At 54.1% G+C, this 13690-nt stretch overlaps 1 pseudogene; it reads left to right on the top strand.

The window, feature by feature from the left end:
- Positions 1–379: 379 nt before the first annotated feature.
- On the top strand, positions 380–1556 carry LOC128838532 (interferon kappa-like; annotated as a pseudogene).
- The last annotated feature ends 12134 nt before the right edge of the window (positions 1557–13690 follow it).

The following is a 13690-nucleotide window of genomic DNA, read 5'->3' as shown; positions in this document are numbered from 1 at the left end:
CCTGTAACTGTCTGACAACTGTGAGTCATCATACTCTTCTTACCCTTTACATTTTCTTTATCTAATGGGGAAGGGAGGAACCTAAAGAAAGAAATGTACGGTTTTATTAATATTTAAAAAGGGACTCTTTTTGGTTTTGATCTTCTGATTGGATGTTCACTTCCTTAACTAAAAAGTAGGAAACTGAAAGTAAAAAGAAAACTAGAAAGTGAGGAAAGAAAAACCTTCTCCTACAGAATACTTACATTCAGAGACATGGGTCTAAAACACAGAATTCTATGAAAGACCTTGAACGGGCACCAGTTGCTCAAATTCTGCACTAACACAGGGAATCTAAGACATCATCATGATCAGGAGGAGTTTGCTGCAATTTTGGCGTATGCTGGTCTTCTCCATTGAAATCTCATGTCCAGATTGTAACAGGCTTCATGTTCTACAAACCAGAATGAACAGTGAGAGTTTAGAGCGTCTGGAGAAAATGGGTGGAAACTTTCCCTTCCAATGTCTAAATGAAAGGACAGCTTTCAAGCCCAGAGATCTGACTGTCCCAGCAAAAGAATACCAAGGTGTGACGTTATTGATATAATCAGGGACCATATAGAATATGGTTGCAACCACGGTCCTGTAGTGGCACCAAATCTTGTATAAAGGGGCTCAAATGAGGTGTCTTAGACAAGGGTATAGTTGGCTGGTTATGATTATGCTGTCTATACATGTGTAGTAACAATTTTGTAGTTGAAGTTATGAATATTGGCTCTATACTGTCTGTATTTCAAACTTATGCTATGCTTCTGGGAGACATCCCAGACAAGTTGGTGTTAGCTCTGCCTAGCCTGCTTGATGGCCCATTAAGAAACCTTTAGATTCTGAAGGATTGGCAATAGCGTGATTTATGGGCAAGATCTGATTTGTATATTGACCTGGATCTGGGGCTTGGTTCTTTGGGATCAAGAGAACCGTTTTTCTTTTATTGGGGTATTGGTTTTCATAACCATTTGTCCCCATAACAAGTGGCACTGGTGGGGATACTGGGAAACTGGAGTGTCTTAGGGAATTGCTTGTGTGACTTGTGGTTAGCTAGTGGGGTGAGACCAAAGTCTTCACTGTCTGGCTGGTTTGGTTTGCCTTAGAGGTGGAAAAACCCCAGCCTAGGGCTGTAACTGCCCTGTTTGAGCAATTTGTCCTGAATTGGCAGTCTCAGTTGGGTCCCGCCAGAACCACATCATTACACAAGGTAGCCATCCAAGATCCTCCAAGAGCGCTTCCATATCTTTAACAACAATCTCACCCAAGCTCCCTGGAATGGGACTTCCATAAAGGAATTCCAAAATGGACTTCACCAGCAGATTGAGAAGCTGGAGAAGTGTTTGAGTGCTGAGATGGAAAAGGAGATAACCTACCCAGGAAATGAGAACCTCCTGCTCACTAGCCTGAAACTGAAGAGATACTTCCAGACAATAGACGATTTCCTGAAAGAAAAGCAATACAGCCTATATGCCTGGGAGATCATCCATGCGGAAATATCCAGATGCCTTCTAATTCTCGACATGCTCTAGGAAAAAGACTTTTTCCTAGAGAAACTCAAATAATATTCTATGAATAAAACAGCTGAAGAGAGATGGGTCATAATTTTATAATTCTTATTACATAGGGCCCAATCTTTCTGCCATAGAAATTGTACCAATACAGCTATTTCAAACTCATGTTAATAAAACTGTTTTAGAGTAGCATATAGTTTAGTGCTTCCTTACCACACACACAATGTTCTATATGAAAAATATACAAATATATCATAATTGATAACTAATGACAAAATATGTAGATCAATCTCTGATAATTTTCATATGACTTTACATTGTGCCTCTTCATATAACCTTGTGGTGGGTCTACCCACGTGTGACCTCTGTTTTCATGGGACTTTGTATCAAAGCCTCATTTAGAAACTTTGCATTGCCCTTGGTATAATATTATAGCCCCTAAGGATAGAATAAAATAGAAGAAAAATTTCTTTTTGCTAGCAGTAGAACAAGAACTCTCCCCCCCGCACTCTTAATCAATTGCCCTGTTGAATAAATGAGGTGTGGATGAGCAAGGCATGAAAGGCAGCACCTCCAGACAGCCTCAACTGTTGGAGAGGGGCTGGGAGCCAGACCCAAGGACAATAAAACGTGTCAAGTGGGCTCATTAAAGACAAGCAGACATACTAAGTGTAATATATTATATGCATATAATACAGTGTTAATGAATACATGTATTACTAATAAATGTGGCATTCTGCCTTATTCCCCCTGAAAAGATCTTGTGCAGTACTTTAAGTACAACAAATATCATCCGTTGATAATTAACCATACCAAATAGAACTTTGCCCAGTAAGCATCTGTAGAGGAGCGGACTCACCCCTGCAGTGCCTCCTGCTGGTGACTTCCGGGAATTAGCTCGTTCCAGCTCCGGAGCGCACTCTGCAGGGCAGCGATCCGCCTGTCCTCTGGCCCCCGTGTCCCTCCCTGGACCCCGATGCCCTTTTACCTGGGATGCTGCCCCCTGGCAGTACCCCCCCTTAGGGTCTCCCCCTCCCACGGGAACCCCCACCCACTATCCCCACTTTGCCTCAGTCTTGGCTACTGCCCAGTCTCCATCTAGCCCCCATTCACTGGGGCAGACTGCAGTATAAGCCACTCATCACAGGCAAAAGGGGGTTCAGACTTGCTGCCTCTGCCTACCCAGGGGCTGCCCCCTGCAACCAGGGCTGGCTCCAGGCACCAGCTTAACAAGCAGGTGCTTGGGGCTGCCAAGGGAGAGGGGCGGCACCTGCGGCAATTCAGGGGTGGCAAGTCCCTCACTCCTTCTAGGAGTGAAGGACCTGCTGCCGATCGTGGCTTGCACCCCCTCCCCCCCAATTGCCGCCGCTGGTCGCGATTGCGGTTTTTTGTTTGTTTTTTTTTGCTTGGGGCAGCAGAAATGCTGGAGCCGGCCCTGCCTGCAACCCAGTACCTAATAGGCCTTACCCTAGGCCTGCAGCCTGGGGCTTTCCTAGGCCAGAGCTCCCCGGCTCCCTTGGCCTTTCCCCAGCCCTGCTCCACTCTAGGCACTTAGTTAAGCTCCCTGCAGCCAGGCCCTTCTCTCTCTGAACGCAGAGAGAGACTGTCTGCTTGAGCTCCTGGCTCAAGCCTTTATAGGGCCAGCTGGGCCCTGATTGGGTCGTGGCCCCAGCTGAGCCTGCTTCCTCCCAATCAGCCCAGGCATCTTGCCCTTCCAAGGCTGTTTTAAACCCCTCAGGGCAGGAGCCAGTAACCACCCCATTACAACATCTTAGTTGGGGAAAAGAACAGCAACAAGCCCACTTTTAACAACTGCCTAGTAAGACAAAATTCCAATCAGGACACCAGAAAATTGACCGGCTGTGTGCACACACTTCTATCCCACCATCGAATTCTCTTGGCCAAGGCTACTTATTCTGCTTTTCTTTGTTCTGTTTACATTTCAACAACTTTGGGGAAAAAAAAAAGTCACAAGATCATAAGTGCAGTAAGGATTTATGATTTGACATCTGGTTAGAAAAAGATGGTCTATATTTGGAATTTGAAACTCTCCATGTTTGAACCATTCCCCTTTTTCATTTCAGCACATGATGCTTCATGTAATGATGTTATGAAAACAGCTGAATGAAACTACACCTCCACTGGAGTGGTTTGTCTCTAAGTTGATTCTACAAGCAGTTCCTTTCTAGACTCTTATCAGTCTGTCTTGCATTAAACAAGGGATCGACTCCTACAGAATTCCAATTGCACAATTCATATACTACTTGCCATTATCAGATTGATTTACTCACATGAGAAAATGTAAAACAAAAGATATTGCTGAAAATATGCCAGAAGACAACATACCATTTGAACCGAAGGAGAAAAACCTTATGATTTCCAAATAGTTGATGTTAGCTGTTTGCTGTGAATTTTCCTTGGGCTGCTCTTAAAAATGAAATCTCACCTCTGAACTATAACAAGCTTCACTTCAGCATAACAGATGTGAACCAGGTCAACTTCCAGATAAAACAGAAGGGTAATTTTCCTGTAAAGTCAGAAAGAAGAGAGGGACTTTATGTGGCCCAAAAAGGTTCTCAAGCCTTGGCAGAAAGAGAATGCCAAGTGGCCATCCAGGAAATCCTTGAACAGATTTGCTACATCTCGTGTCAAATTCCTTCTTAAGCTGCCTGGAATGACAATCCCATTCAAAGATCCGAACATGGACTCATAAGCAAGTGGAGCTTCTGGAGGACTGTTTTGCTTCAAGCATAAAAAGCAAACAAGAGCATCCCAAATTCTAGGTCATGTATAATTAAGAACACTGGAATTATAAACTATTGCTACTATATAGTCTCCTCTTGCACTGTGAAAATATTTTCAGATCATTTTACTGGATTTGAAACAGTATTTTGGTGTTGATCTACTTTTATTTATTGATAATATTTATTTATTGCTCTTATTTATCGTTTTCAGATGTATTTTATAATATTTATTGTATAAATATTTATTTATACAAAATAGCAGCCTACTGCAGTAGTCATTTTTATTCATTCTATATTTAAAACAGCAAAGATCCAATAAAAATCTTATCTTGTTCTGCCTTAAGACTCCAGTTCAGCAAAGGATTTGTCAACATTTGGCTAAGGTTAAGTGCAAGAGTCTTATGTTCACGTGTGGATAGGGTGACCAGATCACCCAAGTCAAATATCGGGACGCGGGGGGAGGAGGGGCGTGGCAAAAAAAAAAAAAAAAAAACACCCTTCCTCCACAAGCGCTGGAGGGAGGCCCGGGAGACGCAAGGGAAGCGCGGGGCCAGGGTGAGTGAGAGTCCGGCCTGGCCCTGAGCAGGCAGGACTCAGTCGGGCGGTAGGGAGAGGAGGGGGGCGGCCCGCAGTGCCAGGCGGCGGCTGTTCTCTTCCCCTGGGCAGCGGGACTCGGGAGCAGCCGCTGCTGCAGCTCCCACTGCCGCGGGGGGAGGAAGCGGCCGATGGCCAAGCTCGGCGGCTGCGGCTCTGGCGCCCGGGCCCGAACCTCCCGAGCCTGGGCCTGTTGCGGGGACCCAGCAGCGCGCACGCTGCGCCCAGCCCCTGGCCAGTCATGTCTGGGCTGCTGCCCAGCTGGTACTATTCCGCGGCGGCCCCAGAGTGGGAGCAGCAGGCCCCAGCTCCGCCCCCGTCCCGCTCGGGTCCCGCAGGGGAACAAACGGGGCTGGGCTGCCGATGCCTCCTCCCCGGGGCCGCCGCGGGATTGCACCACCTGGGCAGCAGCCCAGACGCGACTGGCCAGGGGCTGGGCGCAGCGTGCGCGCTGCTGGGTCCCCACAGCAGGCCCAGGCTCGGGGGGTTCGGGGGTGCCAGAGCCGCAGCCGCCGAGCGCCATGGCCGCTTCCTCCCCCCGCGGCAGTGGGAGCTGCAGCAGTGGCTGCTCCCAAGTCCCGCTGCCTGGGGTGGGGGGGGGGGAGAACAGCCGCCGCCTGGCACCGCGGGCCGCCCCCCTCCTCTCCCTACCACCCAACTGAGTCCTGCCTGCTCGGGGCCAGGCCGGACGCTTACTCACCCCGGCCCCGCGCTTCCCCTGAGTCTCCTGGACCTCCCTCCAGCGCTTGCGGAGGGAGGAGGAATGGTGAGCCTGGGGAAGAGGCGGGGATTCGGGGAGGGAGCCAATCGGGGGAGGAGGGGATGGAGTCGAGGGGGGGTGCGAGCACTTCCGGGCTCCAGGCTCCGGCGCATTTCCTTGTTTGTCCAGTGTCCCGACCACACGTCGGTTGGGACGCGGGACAAACAAGGAAATATCAGGACAGTCCCGATAAAATCGGGATGTCTGGTCACCCTACGTGTGGAAGTACCTTGTAAACATAAACTCCGATTCAGAAGTGATTCCATAGGAAAATAGGTATGGTCAGGGCTGCCGGGAGCAGGTTTGGGCCCCGGTGAAAAAAAGGAGTGATAAAGAGATTGGTATTCCAAGGGGAAGACTTCAGGCTGTCACAATACAAAATTGCTTGCCCCTCCCTCCCACTAATGAGATGTGCGTATGAACTTCCTCCCAATTAGTCAGGTTTCCATATACACAGCCTCCCTATCCTCCACCTTTCAGACTTGTGTGGGCCTAATTTACCCCCTCCATCAGTCAGACTTGGGTGCACTTGCCTCACAATTGACATCAATCAAGCTTGCATGTACCCAATCCCTCCTGCTAAGGTTTGTAAGCACATGGGGCTACCATAGGCGCCGACTCCGTGGGTGCTCCAGGACTGGAGCACCCACGGGAAAAATTAGTGGGTGCCCTGGCCCCCCCTCTGGCCAAGCTCCCCTCCCAATCCCCCTGCCCCACCTCACCTCCTCCTCTGCTGCCTCCACCTCCTCCCCTGAGTGCGCCGCATCCCTGCTCCTCCGCCTACCTCCCAGCACTTGCCGCCACCAAACAGCTGTAGCAAGCTCCGGGACGGAGGGGGGAGGAGCAGGAATGTGGTGCGCTCAGTAGAGGAGGTGGAGAAGAGGCGGGGCCAGGTATTTGGGGAAGGGGGTGGAATGGGGGTGGAGACCCTGGGGGAAGGGGTTGGAATGGGGATAAAAGAGGCAGGGCAGGGGTGGAGTCGGGGCGGGGCTAGGAGTAGAGGGGGCTTGAGCACCTACCAGCGCCACTACAGTTGGCGCCTATGGGGGCTACCCCTTTTGCCCTCCCCCTACCGGCCTAAAATCAAGCGTGTGTGCTCATGGACTGCATGTTCCACCAACAGCCAGTTTTATGAGCACAGTGCGTCAAAATTTCAGTTGCAATGTGAAATAATGACTAAAAGTTACCCTAAACCCAATAATTTAAAACTATTTGAAAAACAAAACAAAACTAGCCCTTAGACCAGACCTAGTGAGGATCTACCTCTCTACCAAATCTGGGTAGGTAGATAGTATTCTGAAGAGTTGCTACTCAACCCTAGCACTGCCTAGGACAAATTTAAGCCAGACACTAAAACTGGAGATTTCTTATTTAAAAGTTTTTAAAAGAAGTCAAACAGCCACTACATTAAATGTTCCAATAGTATAAAAACAAATTGGGTGTGAGTTCTCACAATGATTGTCAATCTCCCTTTAGAGAAAAAACAGGAACATATTCCCCACTGGCAATCCCTTTTATAATGCAACCGAAAATACGGAGTTGCTAATAGGAGCCTCTGTACATTCAAAGTCAACAGATGGCGCCACTGCAGAAGCCTTTGCTTGTCTTTCCTCTGGGGTTCTAAAACAGTTCTGATGTGGGCCTAATCTTACAAAAATTGTTCTATGGACCCTTTCCTCACCTCTTCGAGATCAGGTAACACCTTCGTGGCAGGTACAGCAAATGCTTACAAAGAAAAGTAGTACTAGGAACATACTCTGTCCACATATCTATTCAAGTGACATCATCATAGGACCTAATCACATCAGCCATACCATCAGGGGCTCGTTCACCTGCACATCTACCAATGTGATATATGCCATCATGTGCCAGCAATGCCCCTCTGCCATGTACATTGGCCAAACCGGACAGTCTCTACGCAAAATAATTAATGGACACAAATCTGACATCAGGAATCAAAATACTCAAAAACCAGTGGGAGAACACTTTAACCTGTCTGGTCATTCAGTGACAGACCTGCGGGTGGCTATATTACAACAGAAAAACTTCAAAAACAGACTCCAAAGAGAGACTGCAGAGCTAGAATTGATATGCAAACTAGACACAATCAACTCCGGTTTGAATAAGGACTGGGAATGGCTGAGCCATTACAAACGTTGACTCTATCTCCCCTTGTAAGTACTCTCACACTTCTTATCACACTGTCTGTACTCGGCTAGCTTGATTATCACTTCAAAAGTTTTTGTTTTTTTTTTTTCTCTTAATTAATTGGCTTCTCAGAGTTGGTAACACAACTCCCACCTGTTTATGCTCTCTGTATGTGTGTATATATACCTCCTCAATATATGTTCCATTCTATATGCATCCGAAGAAGTGGGCTGTAGTCCACGAAAGCTTATGCTCTAATAAATTTGTTAGTCTCTAAGGTTCCACAAGTACTCCTGTTCTTCTTTTTAGGAACATATTGACAGTAATTTCAGTACTAGGAACGTGAGATCTGCCTGCTCACTGAAGACCACCATCAGGTCCTCCATGTGCCACCACTGATACATAAACCTCAACTTGGGACCTGCTGGTTTAGAGGCACGTACAAGGAGTTAACTCTTACAACAAATGCCTATCCTTTCTTATGGTGCAGGTTTTTTTCAGTAGCTGTGCCTATCGGTAGTAGTAGTTCTTTCCTGCTCAAGTCTCTCTGCCTTCTTTCATTCCTTGGTGGAGTGGAAACCTACAGGTTATATTGACAAAACACAATTATATTAAAATGAGAGCAAAAAACAAGAACAAAAACAAAAAAATAGACTGTATAAACAAGTCAAGGATTATAAACAGATTGGTTCACAACCTCCAAGATGTATCCCCCTCTCTGGTGGTACATGGCAGTAACAGAGCATGTGGGAGCCATACACATTCTTCTTCAAAGTCTAACTAAATCATTACCCCTATGGTGCAGAGGGGAACCTCCCGCCAATCATTCCATCACACTGTTTTTAAGCTGGGCTACATATAACAAATCAATTCATTTCCTTAAGAAGCCAGTGGGCGATTTCTATTGTCTAGGATTTTAGGCCTTCCTGTGGGAAAGCCAACCTTAGGGGGATAAAAAGGGAGGAATACGCTACTACTAGATCCCCACTTAAGCTCGCCTTTATCCTACCATTGGTAGGCAGGAGGAAATAGTGACAGGTTTGTCTCCAGCTTTCATCCTAGAAAGAGATGAGGCTCTGGTTTCTGTACAGAACACAAGGTGTTTCCACACAACGTAATTTTTGTGCCACTGATATTGCAAGCTATGCCCACTAGAGCTGTACTAGCACTGCCCCAGCCCAATGTGTGCATGCTCGCTAAAGGCCCCCCATGTGGATCATAACTGTACGCAGGGCCGGCTTTAGGCCGATTCGGCCGACTCCCCCGAATGGGGCCCCGCACCTAGAGGGCCCCGCGCAGCTGTCCACCCCGCCCCCGGCCCACTTCCCCCTCCTCCCCTGAACGCTCCGCCCACCTTCTCCTCCCTCTCCCCTGCTTCCCGCGAATCAGATGTTCCCGGGAAGCCTGAAACAAGCAGCAGGCAGGAGGTAAGGGGGGGGGGGGGGGCGAGGAGAGTTTCAGGGAGGTGCAGTGCGGCCCAGTCTGGCCCTGGCCGAGTGCGCGGCTCCCTCCAGCCTGGCCCTGGCGGAACACCCCCAGCCCGGTCCCGGCCGAGTGTCTCTGGCCTGGCCCGGGCCCCGTGGCGCCAGGCTTGGGCCCGGCTGAGTGGCTCCGGCCCGGACCCAGACCAAGAACCGGCCGAGCAGCGCCGGCCCAGCTCGGGCCCCACGGCGCCAGCCCCAGCCGAGCGGCGACAGCGCGGACCAAGAGGACCCGGCCCTGGCCCAGCGGCTCCAGCCCAGATCTGGACCCGGTCCCGGCCGAGTGGCTCTGGCTCGTCCCGTCCCAGGCCCCGCGGCGCCGGGCTCGGGCTCGGCTGCGCGGCTCCGGCCCGGCCCTAGACCCAAAACCAGCCGAGCGGCTCCGGCCCAGCTCAGCCCCGCGGTGCTGGCCCTGGCCAAGTGGTGCCGGCCCGGTCCGAGAGGCTCCGGCCCGGCGGCCCCGGCCCGGACGTGGACCCGGCCAAGTGGCTCTGGCCCGGCCCAGCGGCGCCGGCCCCAGCCGAGCGGCACCAGCGCGGACCGAGAGGCTCCGGCCCGGCCCTGGCCCAGCGGCTCCGGCCCAGATCTGGACCCGGTCCCGGCCGAGTGGCTCTGGCCCAGCCCGGCTCAGGCCCCGCGGCGCCGGGCTCTGGCCCGGCTGAGCGGACCCGGACCCAGAACCGGCTCCGGCCCTGGCCAAGTGGCGCCGGCCCGGCCCGAGAGGCTCCGGCCCGGCCCTGGCCCAGCGGCTCCAGCCCAGACCCGGACGCAGACCCGGCCGAGCGGATCCAGCCCGGACCCGGCCCGGACCCGGACCCAGGCCCAGGCTGAGCGGGCCCGGACCGTACCTGGACCCGGGTCTGGAACCAGCCTGGACCGAGCGGACCCAGCCCAGCCCTGGACCCGGGCGAGCGGCTCCAGGCAGCGTGGTAAGGGGGCTGGGAGCAGGTGCTGGAAGAGGGCAGGGGAGTTTGGAAGGTTGTGGGGGGGGTGGATAGGGGTCGGGGCGGTCAGAGGGCAGGGAACAGGGGGATTGAATGGGGACAAGGGTCCTGGGGGAGCAGTCAGGAAGGAGCAGGGGTTGGGTTGGGCGGTGGGGGGCAATCAGGGACAGAGAGAAGGGGTGGTTGGATGGGGCAGGAGTCCCAGTGGGCCATCAGGAATGAGAGGAAGGGTTGGATGGGGCGGCAGGGGGCAGTCAGGGGACAGGGAAGGGGGGGTGTAACTAATTTGTAACTAACTTTCCTCAAGCAAGAGACTAGCTGTTTGCATATATGCTGCAGGGAAGCTGGAACTAGGGGCACTGGGGTGCCCAGCATGAAGTAATATTAGCAAGCGAATGCACGGTTTCCATCATACATGGGGTTTACAGTGTTGTTCAATGGCTTTCAGCATCCCCACTATAAAAATTGTTCCAGCACCCCTGAATTACTGTTACCATAGGTGCCAACCCCTTGGGGGCTCCAGGGCTGGAGCGCCCACTGAAAAAAATTAGTGGGTGCTTAGCACCAACCGGCAGCCAGCTCCCTCCCTCCTCAGTGCCTCCCATCCACCAGCAGCCCAGCTGATGAATTCCTCCCCCTCCCTCCCAGTGCCTCCCACCCGCCACAATCAGCTGTTCCACAGCGTGCAGGAGGCGCTGGGAGGCAGAAAGAGGAGCAGGGATGAGGCACACTCGGAGGAGGGGACAGAAGGGGGTCAGACGAGGTGAGGAGGGGGTGGGGTGGGGTAGGAAAAGGCAGGGCGGGGGTTGGGGAAGGGGTGAGGGCAGGACCTGGGGAGCAGCGGGGGCGGCAAGAGGCGGGGCGGGGGTGGGAGCTTAGGGAATGGGGGCGGGTGGGGCCGTGGGCAGAGTGGGGGGGTGGAGTAGCCCTGGAACCCAGAGGAATCCGGCACCTGTGGCTGTTACTGTACAGATTTCCTGAAAAAGGTTATTTGGCTCCCCTCCCATTACCCTGTGTTTATTTTGTCACCTTAGCCTGTCCTAGTATACACACTACTTATTTCCCTCTCTCCTCAACAGCTTCCCCTGGACTTCACCCTGGTGGGGAATACACATCTCCAACACCCACAGAAAGTAACCGGAGAATGGGAAACATTGCAGCCATGGCTATCTGGGGGGTCTGGTAAGTCGGCCAGAATGGTGGAGGTACAGAACGTCACAGCATGAAAATGTTATGTTTCTTCGGGCAGAATTAGACCCTCGCTAGCTGAGCACCATCTTTTGGAAACCGGCCATCGGCGGGCGCCCCCCTCGGGCCTGGCGGCCATCGGCGGGCGCCCCCCTCGGGCCTGGCGGCCATCGGCGGGCGCCCCCCTCGGGCCTGGCGGCCATCGGCGGGCGCCCCCCTCGGGCCTGGCGGCCATCGGCGGGCGCCCCCCTCGGGCCTGGCGGCCATCGGCGGGCGCCCCCCTCGGGCCTGGCGGCCATCGGCGGGCGCCCCCCTCGGGCCTGGCGGCCATCGGCGGGCGCCCCCCTCGGGCCTGGCGGCCATCGGCGGGCGCCCCCCTCGGGCCTGGCGGCCATCGGCGGGCGCCCCCCTCGGGCCTGGCGGCCATCGGCGGGCGCCCCCCTCGGGCCTGGCGGCCATCGGCGGGCGCCCCCCTCGGGCCTGGCGGCCATCGGCGGGCGCCCCCCTCGGGCCTGGCGGCCATCGGCGGGCGCCCCCCTCGGGCCTGGCGGCCATCGGCGGGCGCCCCCCTCGGGCCTGGCGGCCATCGGCGGGCGCCCCCCTCGGGCCTGGCGGCCATCGGCGGGCGCCCCCCTCGGGCCTGGCGGCCATCGGCGGGCGCCCCCCTCGGGCCTGGCGGCCATCGGCGGGCGCCCCCCTCGGGCCTGGCGGCCATCGGCGGGCGCCCCCCTCGGGCCTGGCGGCCATCGGCGGGCGCCCCCCTCGGGCCTGGCGGCCATCGGCGGGCGCCCCCCTCGGGCCTGGCGGCCATCGGCGGGCGCCCCCCTCGGGCCTGGCGGCCATCGGCGGGCGCCCCCCTCGGGCCTGGCGGAAAGCCGACCAAAAGCCATATGGCTGCAGCTTTTTCAGGCCCAGCCGCCCTGGCCAGGCATTCCTTTTCTATGGCTGGAGAGTTCTGCTTCTGGGACAGCAGCTTTCTGCTCACATACCCGATGGGATGTCTCTCCCCCTTTCCGTCAATCTGCATTGGCGCCACACCCAGCCCTCTTCTGAAGCGTCAGTGAACACCAGAAAGAGCTTGTCAAAGTCCTGCTTTACCAGCACCGAGCCCTTGACCCGAGCCTCTTTCAGAGCACGGAGACCCCTCTGCCACTGCGTGGTCCAGACCACCTTATCTGGATTTCCCTTCTTACATACCTTAGTGATTCGGGTGGCTATGAAGCTAAAGTGGGGAACGAATCTCCGGTAGTAGCCCGCCATCCCAATGAAAGCCTGGACTTGCTTTTTAATCTGGGGAACGGGTCCATCTCTGATCACCTCCACCTCCACCTGAGCCGGCTCTGGCTTTAGGCAGCAGCCCCCCATTTTGTGGCAGTAAGTGACTGGGGAGCAATAAAACAAAGGGGGATTAGAGAGAGATGGGCATGCTGGAGGCTCTGAGAGGTGCAATTCCAGGAGGCGGAGGAGCCTCCGGCTTAACCCCCAAGAAAGAGTGGACCCCTGAGAATGGCTGTCGCACTGAAGGGGTTCCTCCCAGAGATTGTGGGGAGCTGAGAGAGTACAGGCCTGTGAGTCCATGACCTCTTGGGAACAGCATGGAGATGGCCTATACCCATGTCCTTAAGAAGGACATTGTAGAGCTGTGCAGAGAGAGAGAGGGCCGCGCCTTGGAAAATTCACCAAGGCACAGCTGATTGCCCAGTTGGAAGAGAATGATCACTCTAAGGAGCCAGTTCCTGAGCCAGCTGGGGCTGCGAGAGAGGCTGGGAGCAGCCAGGCAGCCCATCTCTCCGACCAGCAGGGGATCTTCCCGACCGAGTTCCCCGTTGGTGGAGCTGAGACAGTTGGAGTTGGAAAAGGGACAGAAACTGAAAGAGCTGGAGGACCATGAGAAGGAATGGGAGGACCGTCAGAGACAGAATGAACTGGCGATGGCAGAGCTGAGAAGCTGAGAGACCCCTACCGTGGTGAGTGCGGACGGGCCCAGGCTAGCTAAGCCCATAGGGAACTCAGATATAAAAGTGCTGCCTCAGTTTAAGGAAGAAGGGGATGATAGAGGTGCCTTCTTCACTGCCCTTGAGAAGGTCTGCAATGTGCACCAGGTTGACCCTGCAGACATCTTTGGCATCTCACCCCCTTACTGGGTCCCAAACCCATAGAGATGTTCAGCCAGATGGATGAGGTGGAAGCAAGGGACTATGAACTGTTCAAACAAGTCCTGCTGCGCAAGTTTGAGCTGACCCCCCGAGGCGTACAGGAAAAGGTTCCTGAGTGTGCAGAAGACCCAGGGGGT

This window comes from Malaclemys terrapin, chromosome 5, assembly GCF_027887155.1.
Source record: "Malaclemys terrapin pileata isolate rMalTer1 chromosome 5, rMalTer1.hap1, whole genome shotgun sequence".
Classification (NCBI taxonomy): Eukaryota; Metazoa; Chordata; order Testudines; family Emydidae; genus Malaclemys; species Malaclemys terrapin.
This window is presented reverse-complemented; position numbering and strand designations above follow the sequence as displayed.